Source organism: Zea mays, chromosome 1 (assembly GCF_902167145.1).
Source record: "Zea mays cultivar B73 chromosome 1, Zm-B73-REFERENCE-NAM-5.0, whole genome shotgun sequence".
NCBI classification, from domain to species: domain Eukaryota; kingdom Viridiplantae; phylum Streptophyta; class Magnoliopsida; order Poales; family Poaceae; genus Zea; species Zea mays.
Genome location: NC_050096.1, coordinates 261243878 through 261260489, shown reverse-complemented (window position 1 = coordinate 261260489; position 16612 = coordinate 261243878). Strand labels below are relative to the sequence as shown.

Sequence of the window (16612 nt, the reverse complement as noted above, 5' to 3'; positions counted from 1 at the left end):
GTCTGTGCTTTAATGTTATTTGTGTAAGATTAGTTTATTATATGCAACCAACAGATGTACCAAGCCACGGTCAAAGTGTTTATATAATGTGTATAAATAGTTTAGCATTTTAGGCCCAACAATTTGTGGTGTTTGGTAACTGCCATGAACACTTTAATTTCACTAATTAGTAACAACAGTGGGCCTAATTTTTTCATGTATGCACCTTGTCTAGCCAATGAGATACTGCTTGAGGATAGGAATCAAGATGACCAGCCATGATGCCAAAGTGCTGCAAAACTTGGTCCTCAATCTTGCATTCTCAATGGAAACTGGTGCATTCAATATTAGAAGCTTTCTAGAAGAGGATTTCCTGCATTTGGGTGATGAGCATTACCTTCTTAATGCACTACTTGCAATTCGAAAGGAGGTCGACCTGATGGAGCAGGATGCACTAGAGAGCAAAGCAAGGTCAGACCCAGAGAAGGAGAGGATGGAGGAAGAAATTAAACTTGTGGAGCCTGACAACCCAGTGCCTAGACAATTTCCTTTCACCCCCCTTCCTCACCAGAATTATATGAGGCCAGTGACAACGACTCGTACGACTCGGACAGGTCCACTAGGTATAGCATTTGGAACCTGTAATTGTGGTACCTAGACCAAGGACTTAGTGGTAGTAATGCATCGAAATAAATAGGAACTTCTGTGTTATGTCTGTGATGCATGGGTAACCGATGTAGGAATGCTTGAACCTTATGTTCCTTTTGTATGAACCTTATGTGGAATGCTTCAACCTTATGTTTGTTTTGTATGAACCTTATGTGGAATGCATCAAACTTTCTACTTTTTATTACAAGTTTGTTATCTGTTGTCCAAATTAATTTATTCGTGTATTTCATTCCCAGAATGGCTGACAACAATAGAAACACACCTTTTCGACCTACTGGTGCCAGCCCCAATACAGGTAACCAGATTCCCCCCCCACCCATGTGGGATCCTCAGTTGTGGCAGGGCCAAGGTTTAGACCCAACCCAACCTTCTACATTTACTAGTCCTGCATCCCAGATGAGCAATCCTACCTGGTCCCAGGGAGCTAATGACACATCTTCATATCCCTTTCGGAATCCATGGAACCCATTTTTTGGTATGATGAATCCTGGGGGTCCTCCACCACAAACATCATTCGGTCAAGCCCAGTTGGTAACACCCACTCCATGTCCCCAGGTTTATACCCATGTCACCAACCAGACTGACCCTATCAATTTGGAATCAGAAGCAGAGCACAGTGTCCAGGAAGTTAACAGCCCTACCAAACCTTCAGACACACCTGGAACAGTTAGGAGTGTAGGATTACGGGGAGGCTACGCTAGCGCAAAACAAAAATTTTCATCCCCATAATACCAAGAATTACTGCGGTTATAGGTCATGGAATTACCACTAGACGCGCAGAGCAGCGGAAGACGTCTCGATGTAGACGAACGCGTCGAGCAGTGCCGTGCAGTCGCCGGCGTCCTTCACGTCCTCGCACGGTTCGCCCAAGTGCTCCAGATGTAGCACCTCCGAGGTATCCACACGTACAGGGAGGAAGCGCCGCGTACCGAACTGCTAGGTTCGCGACGGCGGCTTGGCGAGGGCGAGAGGTGGGCGGCGGCTGTTAGTTCGCTGGTGGCGAATTAGGTTATACTTAACCGCGCCCCCGCCCCTCAATATATAGGCGTTATGGTGGGCTTCTGACGCCGAGGCCCATCATTAACCCTAAAGCCCAGTCTAATTTCGGATCTAATCCGAATTAGGCTTCCTTCCCCTTAAGTGTGTGACCCTATAGGTTCACGTACAAATAGACATAGCCCGAGTACTCTTACTTGGCCCAATAATTGACAGCGGCCTCTAGCAAGACATGTCAACTCCTATGTGTACGTAAAGATCATATCAGACGAACCATTGCGACATTAAGTACATGTTGTTCCCTTTGTCTCACGATATTTGGTCTGGCTCCAAGCTGACCTCTCTTTCTCGATACTGTGAATTGGAATCCTTTCAATGGTTAACTCTTAACCCTAGCACGGCCATGCATTTCTTGATCCAATCACTCGAGGGGCCCAGAGATATCTCTCTCACAAAGAGAGGGACAAATTCCATCTTGACTGACCATGCCTCATAGCATGCTTCCTGACAAATCCAAAACTACCTTTATAACTACCCAGTTACGGGATAGCGTTTGATAGTCCCTAAGTAAGTCAATTCACATCTTGAGAACATGCGACAATCTCAGGTCTAAGGATACCGTATTCATGTTGCAAGAAGAGAACTATATTACAATATCTCACGTTGGGTCGGTCCAGCCTCATGTCATACATGTGCCCACATTATTAATTTAACATCTCCATGTTCATGACTTGTGAAATGTAGTCATCAACTAATACATGTGCTAGTCATCGACTCTGACTAGGGACATCATTTAGAATAACCATATAAGTAAAGAATCTCACAAACAATTCACATAATTGCTAATCAATACAAGGTGCCTTCCATGGATATTCAATTAAGCAATATATATATCATGGATACAAAGAAATATGCTCATCTCTATGATTATCTCTAGGGCATATTTCTAACAAGGAGGACAAAGGAACAAAACTTCAAACCTGATGAAGACCTTTTGCTTTGCAAAACTTGGCTAAAGATTAGTAGTGACCCAGTCATTAGCACAGGGCAGAGGAAGGAGGGGTTATGGGCTAGAATTGAGAAAAGGTACAATGAACTTAGAGGTGAGTTTCCAATGAGACTTAATAGGGCTTTGAGCAGCAGATGGGACAAAATAAGAGCTGAAACAGGCAAATTTGCTGGATTCTACGCTAGAGTCCTAAGGGAAAACCAGAGTGGCCTAACAGACAACGACAAGGTACAATAACATTCCTTTGTACTACTTAATGTATGGTTACTGTTTATGTGTACTAACTGTTATTCGTGATCTGACAATTATTATAAATCTTGTGTAGACTTCGAAAGCTGCAACTCTATATGCTACCTCACAGAAAAAGCCTTTTCATTTCATGAATTGCTGGACGCACCTCAAAAATGAACCGAAATGGGATGCCATGGTTCATGGAAGCCCCTGGAGAGGAAATGCGGGGATGGAGCCTGTTGGTAGTCGTACACCTTCAGGTTCTGTTAATGATCTCGAATATGAGGAAGGTGGTTCAAAAGGTAAGAGGCCATTAGGACGTGACTCCATGAAAGCATCAAGGAAGAAGGCAATGTCCAGTTCATCCCAGTCTACTGACTACCTTTCAAGAATCCATGACATTCAAATAGCAAGATTGAAGCAAAGTGAAGAAAAATCAGAGCTAAAACAACAGAATATTGAGTTCTTGAAGGAAGTTGAACTCAAAAAGTTGGAGGTTCAATCCAAGGAAATAGAAATGCATCAAACAAAAATGATGATTGAAGAAAGGATCTGAAAGGACGCAGAGCTGCAGGAACTCCATGCTATGGATATGGATGATTTACCAGAAGATTTGAGAGTTGTATACATCACGAGGAGAAAAGGTTTAATCGACTATTTCATCAACAATCCAGTGTGATGAGTATTATTGTATTTCATAATATGTTGCGAACCAAGTTTCGGCGTATCGTGGTCCGGTATGTTCGGCCATCTGTCATTTGAGTTTGTTCAACATTTGCTTCATTGTTTGAGAACATTAGCTTCGTATTGTGAACATTGTTTATTTTCAGAATATTATTTTTGAGAATAAGGTTTATTCATACATGAGAACACGATTGGCAACATGTGCATTTTATTTGTACCACATTCATTACATGACAAACTAACCATTAGTACATAAGTGTCGACCTTCATAGAAGACAATACTTGCATTCGTGGTACTACACAAATAGTAAACTACAGAAATGGAACACACATCAAGTTACCACATAGTCTGGAGAAAGGGCTTCAACCCATTGACCCTCGACGTGCCCACAGGTGTTCTATCAGGTTGTGTTGCAACGACAAGTATGTGGCCTAACTAGTGATGTCCTGATCGGGATCGTTGGGTAATTCAGATCGGATATGATTGTTTAGCCACTCGTTGCGGACCTCTGGAATATTATTACAAACTTCTGGGGGGCAGTGGGCCCAATGAAATCCACGTTTGCTGCACCATCTCCTTCATCCTCGACAATCATGTTGTGCATAATAATGCAAGCAGTCATCATCTCAGCGAGGTGATTACGATCCCAACCATAAGCTGGGCCACGAAGAACTGCCCACCTCGCCTGCAATACTCCAAATGCTCGCTCTATATCCTTTCGACAACTCTCCTGCTTGGTTGTGAAGCGAACCTTTTTCTCCTCAAATGCGTGACGAATTGCTTTAACAAAGGTTGGCCAATTTGGATAAATGCCATCCGCTAAGTAGTATCCGAATTTGAACGTCGTACCATTAATAGTGAAGTTGACTGGTGGCATCGTCTCATTACGTAACGGATCAAATACTGGTGAACGATGCAGGACATTCAGATCATTGTTAGTACCAGGCATTCCAAAAAAGGCATGCCAAATCCAGAGGTCATACCCAGCGACTGCCTCTAGTATCATTGTTGGCCTCGAATTGCGCCCACAAAATTGTCTGTGCCATGCAGTAGGACAGTTGCTCCATTCCCAATGCATACAATTGATGGAGCCTAGCATACCCGAAAACCCCCTGTCGGCGTTTACACTTAGTATGCGAGCAATGTCGTCGTGGTTAGGGATACAGAGGTATCGTTCGCTAAAGGAAGAGATGATTGCGCGACAGAAACGGATAAGACAGTCCCTAGCCGTAGTCTGTCCAATCTGTATGTACTCATCGACCACATCGGTTGGTAACCTGTACGCAAGGATACGCAAAGCGGCACATACTTTTTGCAATGGGTCGAGGCCTGCTAAACCTGTTGCATCACATCGAATAGTGAAATAATCGTCTTCTCGCTGAACGGCACGAAGGATACGTAGGGACAAAGGACGATGCATCCGAAACCTAAAAACCAAAACAAAGCAAAAAAAATAAGAAAACGAACATCGAAATCAAAGTAAAAGCATTACTTAGGAAATGTACCTTCAACGAAAAACATGTGGTGGATACACTGGATTAGGTCCAAAGTAGTGGTGCTTGATGAGATTTTCTCCAGCAGCGTGGTCCCTATGGATAACTCGATGAGGCAATGAAGAACGCCTACGCCGCATGCTCGTGTCTCCTAGTCCAAGGTGGTCAACATGTTGACAAAGCAACAAGTTATCGATCTCATCGTCAGAATCATCGGATGACGAAGACAACACTAGGCTTTTCAATGAGTCCATGATGAGCTAAACTAAGAGTACGTACTACGTACTTTTGATGGAATGGTGGATGGTACAGAAGAGAGGAGTGTGTAGATGACTGTAGCATGCCCGCAGGGGGTACCTCATTTATAGATGGCTTCGGTGTGTCAAGGAAGCCAGGAGGTCGTGGCTTGTCGTGGAAGCCACTCGTGTCGTGTACTAGAAGAATGCGAATTTCTAATTTTTTAAAAAACATAAAATTCGAACGATTTATTACTAATGTATTTATACTAATTAAGAAGTTTGCTAATTAATTGTGGACTAAGTTACGACCGCGTTTTGTGCATACAACAAATAAAAATAAAACAAATATTTGTTGGTAGTTGAGTTAGTTGATGATGAAAGTATATAATATTGGTGTGGTTTGGTATAGAGGTTTGATATAGGGTGAACCGTTGTAGAGCGTGGAGATATAGGGGGAGAGAGAACGCTGACGTGGCACGTGAGTGAGATATAGGAGGAGAAATTTAGGGGGAATCGCTGAACACAGTCTCACAGGTTGTACAGACCAACAAAACCGCTCTTCGCGTTTCTGTGACACACAACAGGATGGCCTTTCCATGCACATTCAATGCCCGCTCAGGATAACACATGTTATCGAGGTGGTTATCTCGCATGTGTGGTGTGGGAAATGGCATCATGAAGCATCGCTCACACGGTGATGCACCTGCTACAGTGTAAGCTGGAGGTGACAACACGAAGATACCGCATTAACTCCTGTGTGTGTCAGCTTATATAGCCCCGACGACGTTAGCACACTAGGAACATCCCGCTACGGGCCCCGACGAGGAAATAGGATGAAGAACATACCTAGTTAGAGGATACACACGATAGATGAGGAGATCTTAGCCCGCCAATTTCACTTATAGCTCCATGTTGTATATATTTAACATTAGAACACTGGGCCCACCTGTCTTAGTCCAACTCCCTTGTAATGTGCCACCTTTGGACTCTAAAAGGGATGTCAGATGCGTAGCAAGGGGACAGACTCGCTTGAATCCCCACGGAGGCATCTCCAACGAGTCCTAGACTTTCTCAAGCTCTCAACAATACAACTCATAAGTGGAGTAGGGTATTACGCTACGGTGGCTCGAACCACTCTAAACTCTTGTGTGTTCTTGTGTTCATCTATCTCATTAGGCAAATCCTAGGTTGCCCATGTTCTTAGGATTAGGCGAGTGCATTCCGCCACCGGTTGGAGTTTTCTCTCCAATAATATTTTTTAAATTTGAAATGATTTACATGCTTAAATCTTTACTACTCTATAAGAGTCTAGTGTGGGAGTCCATACCTTCACCATACCCCTGCTCCCTCTCCCGACACCTCACATGCACACCCCGCTATCCAAAATCTGTACCCCGCTCCCCCCCGCGCAACAGCCATCGTCGCCTCCGCTATCCTGGGCCCACTCGTACGTCACCTCTGCCATCCTCACCCTAGTTTGCGTCGCGCCCCGGATGGTCTACGCCCCGCCCCCATCCTTTCACCTTCCGCGCGAGCATGCCACCACCAGCGACTCGCAGCACGGCCGGCCCTGAGGGGGTGCGGCGGGTGCGGCCGCACCGGGCCCCCAAAAACAAAGGACCCCTCTAGCCACTGTACGTTAGCACTTTTTTCCGCTAAGCATATCTACTCTAGACATAAATACACAAGAGTGATGCACTATCGATCAGTTTCGTTTAGATTGTTAAACTAATGTCTCAATTACTTATCTAATATTCACTTCGTTCAAAAATAGTATTTGTTTTAACTCTTAATTTTTATGTATATATTCAACTAGATGACGAGGAATCAACTAGAGAAGCAAAATAAATTCTATTTTGATACAGAGAGTATTATTTACTATACACATGATGGTTGCATCGACAGAGAGAAGATTTTTAAACTTGAAATATTTTTTGAACTATTTAAGGTCAACAATGACTTAAGAGAGGTTAAATGGTTTGGCGATTATATATATCTAAAAGAAGTTGTTGGATGAGATTAATCTTAATGGTATAAGCGATGATTTGTATCACAAAATGTTAGAAGATATTTTTAATAACATCGGATAACAAGTATGTGTTTTTACTATATTTTATATTTGTCATCTTATAAACTTAAAAATAGTGCATTATAATTTATATACGTGTATATATATATATATATATATATATATATATATATATATATATATATATATATATATATATAGTGTGGGGATGGGGCCTTCATTTCGAATTTTGCACCGGGCCCCTAAAAAGTCAGGAACGGTCCTGACTCGCAGCACTCGACCTCCACATCATGTCGGTCGTCGTAGATGCCATCAAGGCACGTGCTGATGTCCTCCCCCATCCCGCTTGCGCGAATGCACTAGCGAGGCCGTTCTTGACGCCCCCTCCTCCTGTCCTCATGAGGCAGGCCACGCACGCACATGTAGCACCACCGTCGGTCTGACCGCACAGGTGGTTGAGATCCGTGCTAGCCACTACAGACCTCGTCACAACAACCACCCGCTCTGCTGCTTCGCTAGAGAGTAGCCGACCTCTGGCGGCGGGCTCGTGGCCAACGACCGCTCCCCATCAGCTGAGGACATGAGGGAGGCGCCGACGGTGTCCGGTGGCGTTGTCCTCGACCGCCTGCCGCTCCCTAGCCACCAGCCTGTCGATGGGGCCCGCCGCATCGCCTCCACCTCTAGTCTCGTGTGAGTTCCTCCGCCCTGTTGCTGCTTTATGTTCCTTGCGAGTGCGGCACGACCTCCATCGCTCCTGCAGTTGGTCACCTTCCCCGCTGTCCTCACCTGTCTGGCTACACCTGCCCCTACCCCCTGCCCTCGATGGAGATCTACTCGAGTTCTACGTCCTCACCTGCAAGTGATGCCTACAGGCACTACTAAAAAATCACCCTAATGCCACGACGGATATTGCAACAACATTATTTTTGTTGCATTGGGTGTTAGTTATTGCCACAACCTTTAATAATGGTTGCAATATATGGTCTGTTTTGCCACTACTTTTGTGCATTGCAATAACCATGATTTCCGTTGCAAGAGAAATATGTTATTGCTACCACTAGAACAGTTATTGCAAAATTATTCTAGTGCCACACTGGATATTACAACAACACTAAAGTTGTAGTACTAGGTGTTAGTTATTGCCACAACCTTTAAAAGTGGTTGCAATATATGCACTTTTTTGCCACTTTTTTGTGCGTTGCGATTATCATGACTTTCATTGCAAGAAAAAGATGTTATTGCTGGCACTAGAACAGTTGTTGCAAAATTTTCCTAGCTAGGGTTCACCAGATATTGCAACAACACTAAAGTTGTAGCATTAGGTATTAGTTGTTACCACAACCTTTAAAAGTGGTTGCAATATATGTACCTTTTTGCCATTTATTTATGTGTTGCGATAATGATGAATTTGGTTGCAAGAGAAATATGTTATTGCTACCAACACTAAACTTGTTGCAATTAGTTGAAGGTTATGCCACTTCCAATATTGCTCCTCTCTGAACCGCCTCATCTCTAGCTGTCCAGCAGGGTACTGCACAACCGCCACTACAGCCGCCAGGGCCTCCAGCAGCAACCTATACAAAAAGATACGCAATACTATAGCTAGATGAGGCAGCAACCTATAAAAAAGATACTTTAGACTAGCTAGATGATGCATGCTGGACGCCAGGACCAACCACTAGAAAACGCTGCCAGGACCAGCCACTAGAAAGCCCCCAAGATCTAGAAGTTAGCCACCAAGAGTCCAAGACCATACATGGCGGCCAGGTCCAATCTCTGACAGTTCAGGCCAGCTTCCAACATAGAAATTAGAAGGCATCCACTGCAACAAAAACAGACCATCAAGTGACAGGTAATGATTTAGTCAATAAGTAACACAATAAGGATAACAACAAATAAAAATGCCAATGTATTTCTTGAAGAAACATACAAGTACCTACATTATTTAAGCTCTTAATTAAGGTCCTCAAATTCTCTGCCAAAACAAAACCATATAGAATTTGCAGAATAGATAGGTAACCGCCATTCCTATGTGAAGAAAACAATTCAGGTTGGGTTGTATGAACTTTGGTCGTGACATAAGGCATTCATAATTGTACTTTTGTAGTTGGAAAGTAGTTTTACATTTTTTTCAAAATGTAGTCTATCAATTCCCTTGGATTTTAACCACAGGGTCTCAACATATAAGAAATAGATCAAACATGTATTTCTGCTTTAACAGCAACAAAAAACCGACATAAGGCATTCATATTACTTAGTGGTTGGCTGCTACTGACTTACTGAGTGGAACAACCAAGCAACAACACTGCCTTGCTATCCTAAACTCATATTCATGAAGTCTTATATTAAGTTTTATTTATGCAGTTTTATGTTAGCATTTGATAGTAAGTTCTGCACTTCGATGTTTTATTAAATGTTCATGATTAGGAATTCACAATGCCACACATCAAAGGTACATTGCACTCATGAATCATGTACCTTGGTAAAGAAGCATGCTCTCTTTGCAGTGTAGAACCTCTTTCTCCTTCTCACTGTAATTCTCCTCAAGATGTGCAAACTGCCTTTTGAACTGTGAACTCCACTGCACAAAGATATTAGTATTAACAATCCTATATTTTTTTTTAAAAAAATGGATGTGAAACTGTGATTCTAAAATTGTGTTTTTGCAAAGGGAAAATTCTAAAATTGTTATTACATTGGCATCAAAATGATTCCAGGCCTGTCGGCACCAAAATGTTTTCAAGTGTGATTGACACTAACAATCGTTGAGATGTGCAAGTTGCTTCAAACAAATACCTATATGCACAACACACTTACTTCTTTTCTCTCAAATGAATCCAGCACATGTTACTTCAAACAAATGTCTCATCACATTCCAGTTTTATTAGTATGGCTAAGAAAGCCGCTCAAAAGAGCCAAGCATATTGCGTGAATTAGTAACTTATCGTTTAACTTTAAGGATCAATACTGATTATGACTAAAAATTGTTTAACTTTGATTTGATTTGTTTTGTTATAGGGCTCGACTGGTGATTTGAATCTTTGACTAGAAAGCCATGTCTCAGAATAGTAGGAGTTGGATGCGCATGCACTTCACGACAAATGAGTGGCAAACAAATTTCAAAAAGTTCATACAAACTACATTTGGTGGCACTACTAGAGGAGAAACTGCACCATGTCCATGTTCAAGATGTCGATGCATGTCCTACAAAACACAATCTCAGGTTCAGAGTCACTTGGTTATTAGAGGGTTTGATGAGAGCTTCATCGAAGAAGGAAACCAAGCAAACGATTCAGATGAGGGCAATGCTGCAACAGTTGTCAATGATGATGAAACAGGTGACAGTGGTTCTGTGACCGAACTAGTTTCAACGCTAATCAGTGGTGCTATACATGAAGACATCATAGGAAATATTAATGAAGAGCCAAATGCAAAAGCAAAGGCATTCTTTAATCTATTAACAGAGGCAAAGAAGGAATTGTATCCAGGTTGCAAGGAGGTCACTAAGGTATCTTTTATAGTAAGGCTCTTTCAGATTAAATGCATGTTTGGTCTTAGTAAAAGTGCATTAGCGGTTGTACTTCAGTTGTTCCGGCTTGTTCTCCCAGAAGGCCACTGTGTTACGGACACATTGGATACATCTTGTTGCCACGAGTCACTTGTGTGGCACTAGTGTTTTGTTGCCATGAAGCATCTTGTGGTAACAAAGCCATTTGCAACAGATTCAAACGTGGCATTAACACTTATTACCATGAAATATGTTGTGGCAATATAGTTTTTGGCAACTATTATAAATGTTGCAATATAACTTATTTGCAACATAATAGTCCATTGTAACAACAAACAGTTACAACACTTGAACACGTTGCAAAGGATATAGTAATTGCAACATAACGTAAAAATGTTGCTATAACCTATTGCCACTCTATTTTTTGCAACAGCAGGCAACAACAGTTGTTTTATCGCAATTGGTGCCTATTGCAATGATTTATAGTCTATCGCCACGATTTTTGCCCATTGCAAGAAGGTGATTTTTTAGTAGTGAGGGTCAGGATCTGCCTGTTTGATTACTATGAGTGGTCGATCAGTGCCCAATTGCCCCATGTGGATGGGAGGAGCAAACGTGGAGCAATGGTGGCAGTGGCTAAGTGATTGAGATCTACGGGGTGATTGCAAAGGCCCTTCCAAAGGAAGAAACACGTGAGGATGGGAGTGTTGGTGCACAGAAGTTTCGTGTTAAGTTGCTGCCAGAAGATTCAACGAACCTACTGATGTGCTTTGTCATGTACAATAGCGATAAGGCTGATGAAATTATGCATCATAGGCAAAATTTGTTTGAAGATTGGGAGGTCTTGATTATATTATCCTAGGGTTCACTACTTTTCAGTGGGAATTCCTATAATTCGTTGAATCCACATTAGTATTTGTTGTTTATAAATTATTATAACAAATAAAAGCAATTATCATTTTGGTACCTGAAGTGTCTTGATGTTTGTGTTGCAGATTGGTCTAGATGGAATTTGCATGCTTGATCTGAGTATAGACAGAACCCTAAGAATTTTTTTGCTCGATTCACTGACAAGATGGAGGAGGGTTGGGCAATTTGTTCTTATGAAGATGATATTTGTATCTTTGTAGAACATATTCACTATAGTTTTATATTAATGTTTATTTGCACTGCTTATTTAGGTTTTGGATGCAACTATATTTGCATTCTGGGTGACGATATTAGTGGATATTGAACCAAAGAGAATTAGGTTGAAGTCAAGCACTTATACTTCAAATACTATGCTTGACAATGTTATGTAGGTATTGCAGCAACACTGTTTTGTCCTTTCCCTTATAGTATTTAGCATAATATTTTTCTACTAAAAAGAAAAATGCTTCTCTGACGATGCCTTAGTTTCTTTGTGTGTGTGTTGCTTCTGGTCTTATTTGTCTTTGCCTTTGCTTCATATCTAAACTAATCTATGATGATGCCTTAGTTACTTCGTGTGTGTGTTTCTTCTGGTCTTATTTGTCTTTGTCTTTGCTTCACATCTAATAAACTAATCTGTAACGAGAAGCTAGCCAGCTGCAACCTGCTTCATGGGTGACCGGATGACGGGTCCTTAGCGGCTCGGTGTCACTGTGTCAACAAGTCAGCAATGAGCTGGCGAGCGACTGCCCAGCGAGCGCCCTCCCTAATCTGTAGCTCCCCCACCCGACACAGGCACACAGTCCCCACTCCTAAGCTTCAAGGTAATATTCTAATATTTAATTTTGTAACCTTCAATTCCTTGTACTATTGTTATTTGTAAATATGTTATCTGTAGATGTACTATGCAAGCTTCAATATTTGTATGTGTAGGTTAGGCTCACGTCTGTTGCTTGTTAGAGTGGTGTCCATTCATTCTTTGGACTTTGGAGTGGTGTTCATTCATTATTTGTTTGGAGTGGTGTTCATTCATTATTTGGCATGAGAGGGTGTCAAATTGTCAATGACTTCCAATCTGTCATTGTCGTGCGTGCGTTGTGGTTGCCACTTTTTTGCAAAAAATTCTCTTTCGTCATTGTCCGTGCATGTGTTGTGTTTCACTGCTTCCTTGGTTGTTATTAGGTTTCTTACAATTCTAGCTTATTTGTATACAAACATATGTGAGCCTAAACTACACATACAAGAAATAGATGTTACTGCTGGAATGCTTTAAAAGAATGTTGCCTATACAGCTGTCGGGCATGTTTATTATGAACTTTCGAGCCACCTCAGTTTTAATGAATGGTAAGTTACTAAGTTTGTAACTTCATGAGTTCTTAACAAAAACGATATCTGTCTTTGTAGAGTTGTCTGTAGATGCTCTTGCATGTTTGCAATTTGTGTGCTAGCATCATGTGTTGAGCATATCGATTAAGCATTATTGGAAAGTCGATGGTCGTAGTGGGCTCTAAATGATTGCATTCCTTTATGTTTTTCTTTATTTTCTACAAGTTCATGGATCTCTATCTATTGAAATTTCAAATCATCACCCCAATATGCGTATCATACGTAGAAAATTGCATTGCTACTTGGGCAATGGATTTCTGAGGTGTGATTTCTCTGATATGATATGATTTCAGAAAATCATATGTGATATAGTTTACTCTCGGCACAACATCTAGGCTTAGTGGTTTAATCTATATTTGGGATCCAACATGGATTGCTGCAGGATAATGACATAGCTGTTGGAGTATGTTCTACCTCTGCAATTTCTTGGCATTATGAGTGCATAACTGTACACACTTGTTTTAATTGTTTGTTCATTATGTTCAACTTTCAACTAGCAACATTCTCTTCTCGGTGTTATCTTTTCCAAGAATCTTGCTTTTCAGAACTAGATTTGTTTGAGTGTCTTCCTACATGTTGGACGATGAGTTCCAAGTTGATAGAAGGCATCCAAGAATTTGATCAGAAGGTTTGTATCTCAAAAGCAGAATTCCTATTCTTAGATTGCAGTAGCACCTGTTCAAACAATACTGATTTGGAGAAAATTCATCCCACTGTCGATCGACTTAGTAGACAAGAATGACAATTACAATAGTTTCTCAAATTATGTGTAACTGTAACTACTACGTAGATGTAGCCAAACATTATTTGATGATTACTCAGCTGATCACTTAATGATACCTATTTTGTAGATATGATTTGAGAGGAGTTTGGATAATCTAAAAGAACCTATACATCTAGCATTCAAAGTCATGTTTGGATTTTCAGAATGCCCTTATATCCATGTATACAATTGTTCATTGTTTGTCCTTTTTATCTGTAATTTCTCTTGTATCATTACAAACAGACAGTATCAATACTGATTCGTAAATAATGTGTTGCCATCCACAGACCACATGTTTGATCCTGACAGTGATTTTAGTTTTTACTGTTGACCTCCCATAGTTCCTGACTTCCTGACATCGACCACTGTATTTTTAGTTGATTGACTAGCCTGAGGGTGGATACTTGACTGTTGATTTACCAATGCCTCAGGGAGAAGTTGTAATTGGGGGTCCAAATGTAACTAAAGGCTATTTCAAGAATAAATCTAAAACAAATGATGATTGTGAGCCCATATATGGAGAACATTATGATCAATATTGATCCTTTCCACAATTACTGTGTTGTGCTTGTGGTAGTTGCACAAATTGAGCTGCAAAGCTGGGCTTTCCAGCAAGGAATTAAAACAACAATTTCTCATATTTGTGGTAGAAGCAAGAGGTTGTTAAAGAAGTGCTCTTTAGCAAAGGTTTGTGTTTTATGTTCACCCATCAACATCTGTTTTCTTTATTGTGTTGGATCACCACATGTTTATAGCTAACTCCATGCTTATTAGAAGCGGATTTGTACCAAAGAAAAGGGTTTAGCATCCATTGATCTTTTACTCATCCATGCTTTTGATTTTTCTAGAAATGTATAGTTTTGGCTTGATTCACTGTTACACCTGGTCTACTAGAAGTATTTTTTTCTAATTTTAGTAGCAATATAAATATGCCAATAGGAAAATATTTTTCTAGGTGTCATTTGCTCGTACTTTGCTATGGTTTGTAGTTAATGGTACTTTTGGCACTTTCCATAAACAAAGGGTAGCTTTTTATTCTAGACGAGATTATTGTTCTCTTAAATAATCCAGTCATTCTTGCCTACCAGAGTCCCTTTACTTCAAAATATAGGGAAACAGAAGTCCTTCATTGGCTCTTCTCATCTTAGCTCACATGCAGTACATGAATACCAATTTCTTCCTAAGCAGCCAAGTGATACATATGAGAGGGGAAGCCAGTTGCGCTTCTATGATGCTCTAGCAGAAGTGTCAAACTCGAAGGTTGATCCGCTAAATCCACGGTAAAAAATTGGCACCCCTCAAGTTGTCGGATTTGAAAGCTCCCTCGCATCCCCTAAAAGATTAGGTTATCATGATGAAGATACATGTCACATGGACAGAAAACACAAGAACTATATTTATGAATATAATATTTTTCTTCTTCTTTTGTATTATTATATTCATAATTTTTTACTTTTGTATTATTATTTGTTGATATATGTCGTATTTGTCTAATGTTACTTCAGCATAATGAGGAAGTAAGATTGCAGAGGAGGTTGAGTCTCATGAAAAGATAATTAAAAAGGAGCTTGAGAGTTGAGAAGCAAGATCTACAAAACAGAAAGGTTTTCCTTAGTTACACTAAGAAAGTTCATGCATACCTTAAATAATGCGTTGCTAATCTTTTTCGTATTTTTGCAGAAAGAGGAACAAATGTAGAGGGAAATGGTGATACATGATCACGAGAGATGTAAGGAAGAGGATAGGTTGATGCGTGAAAGGCAAAGGAAAGAAGAAAAATTCCAGTAGGAACAAAGACATATACTTATATAACTATTACAATAGATAAAAAATGTTACAATGTCTCTCTTCCTTAGAACTAAATTGGGATATCATTCATTGACATAGGTTTGGTTTTATTTAACAATTATTATATAATTGTGCATCGTCGCAACGCACGAGTATCGTACTAGTATTCAATATAAGTTATTAGATCATATTTGACATGGTTATAATAGCGTCGAATAAATACATAGTCAACATTAAAGTTTTAGTACTAGATCAGCTTGACAACTTTCTAGTTAAGAATCTAGTCATTTGACATCATTTAGAGTGTCAAATTTACAATATAAGATTTGAATTAACATCAATTTTGTAGTCATGTGTGTCATGTAGCCAAACTAGCATGCACATTTGAGGGACATAAATGTTGAGGTTTTATGTTTGAATCTTAAAAAAATAGATAGTTCTTAAATTTTTGCCACCAATCATTACCGGTTGTAGACCCAACGGTGATAAGGACACCCCATGAAGGTTTGACCAGACAATGATTATTAAATCTGATGTAGTGAAACATAGGGCTTTCCTCCTTTCCTATGGAATATGAGCGATAAGGAGCGACAAGTGTGTTGATTGATGGAGAAGGTGGACACTCAAGTTGACTGTCAAGAAGGGTGATGAACACATGTCCACCATCAACCTTTTAGATGAAGGCAAGTTTCCATGGAGCAACCAATGGAAGGAAGAAGAGGGTTCTCTACATACAAAAGATTTTGACAACTAATTAAGGGCTAGTACAGTGCTTTGTCAACGGTTTCATACTCTATCTCATTTAATGTCATGTAGATTTTTTTGTTGATGTGGAGGAAAGAAAGAGGGCAGAGAGAAAGAGATTCAAGAGCTAAAATTTAGGACTCCGAGCTAACCATTGCATCATTATATGAGTTATTGTTTTTGT

At 40.5% G+C, this 16612-nt stretch overlaps 1 long non-coding RNA gene across 1 annotated transcript; it reads left to right on the top strand.

Moving 5' to 3' along the window:
- The first annotated feature begins 7672 nt into the window (after window positions 1–7672).
- On the top strand, window positions 7673–15828 carry LOC103643736 (uncharacterized). The gene is made up of 3 exons (XR_002266465.3): window positions 7673–8020; window positions 10349–15500; window positions 15577–15828. It is a non-coding gene; the product is annotated as an uncharacterized lncRNA (long non-coding RNA).
- The last annotated feature ends 784 nt before the right edge of the window (window positions 15829–16612 follow it).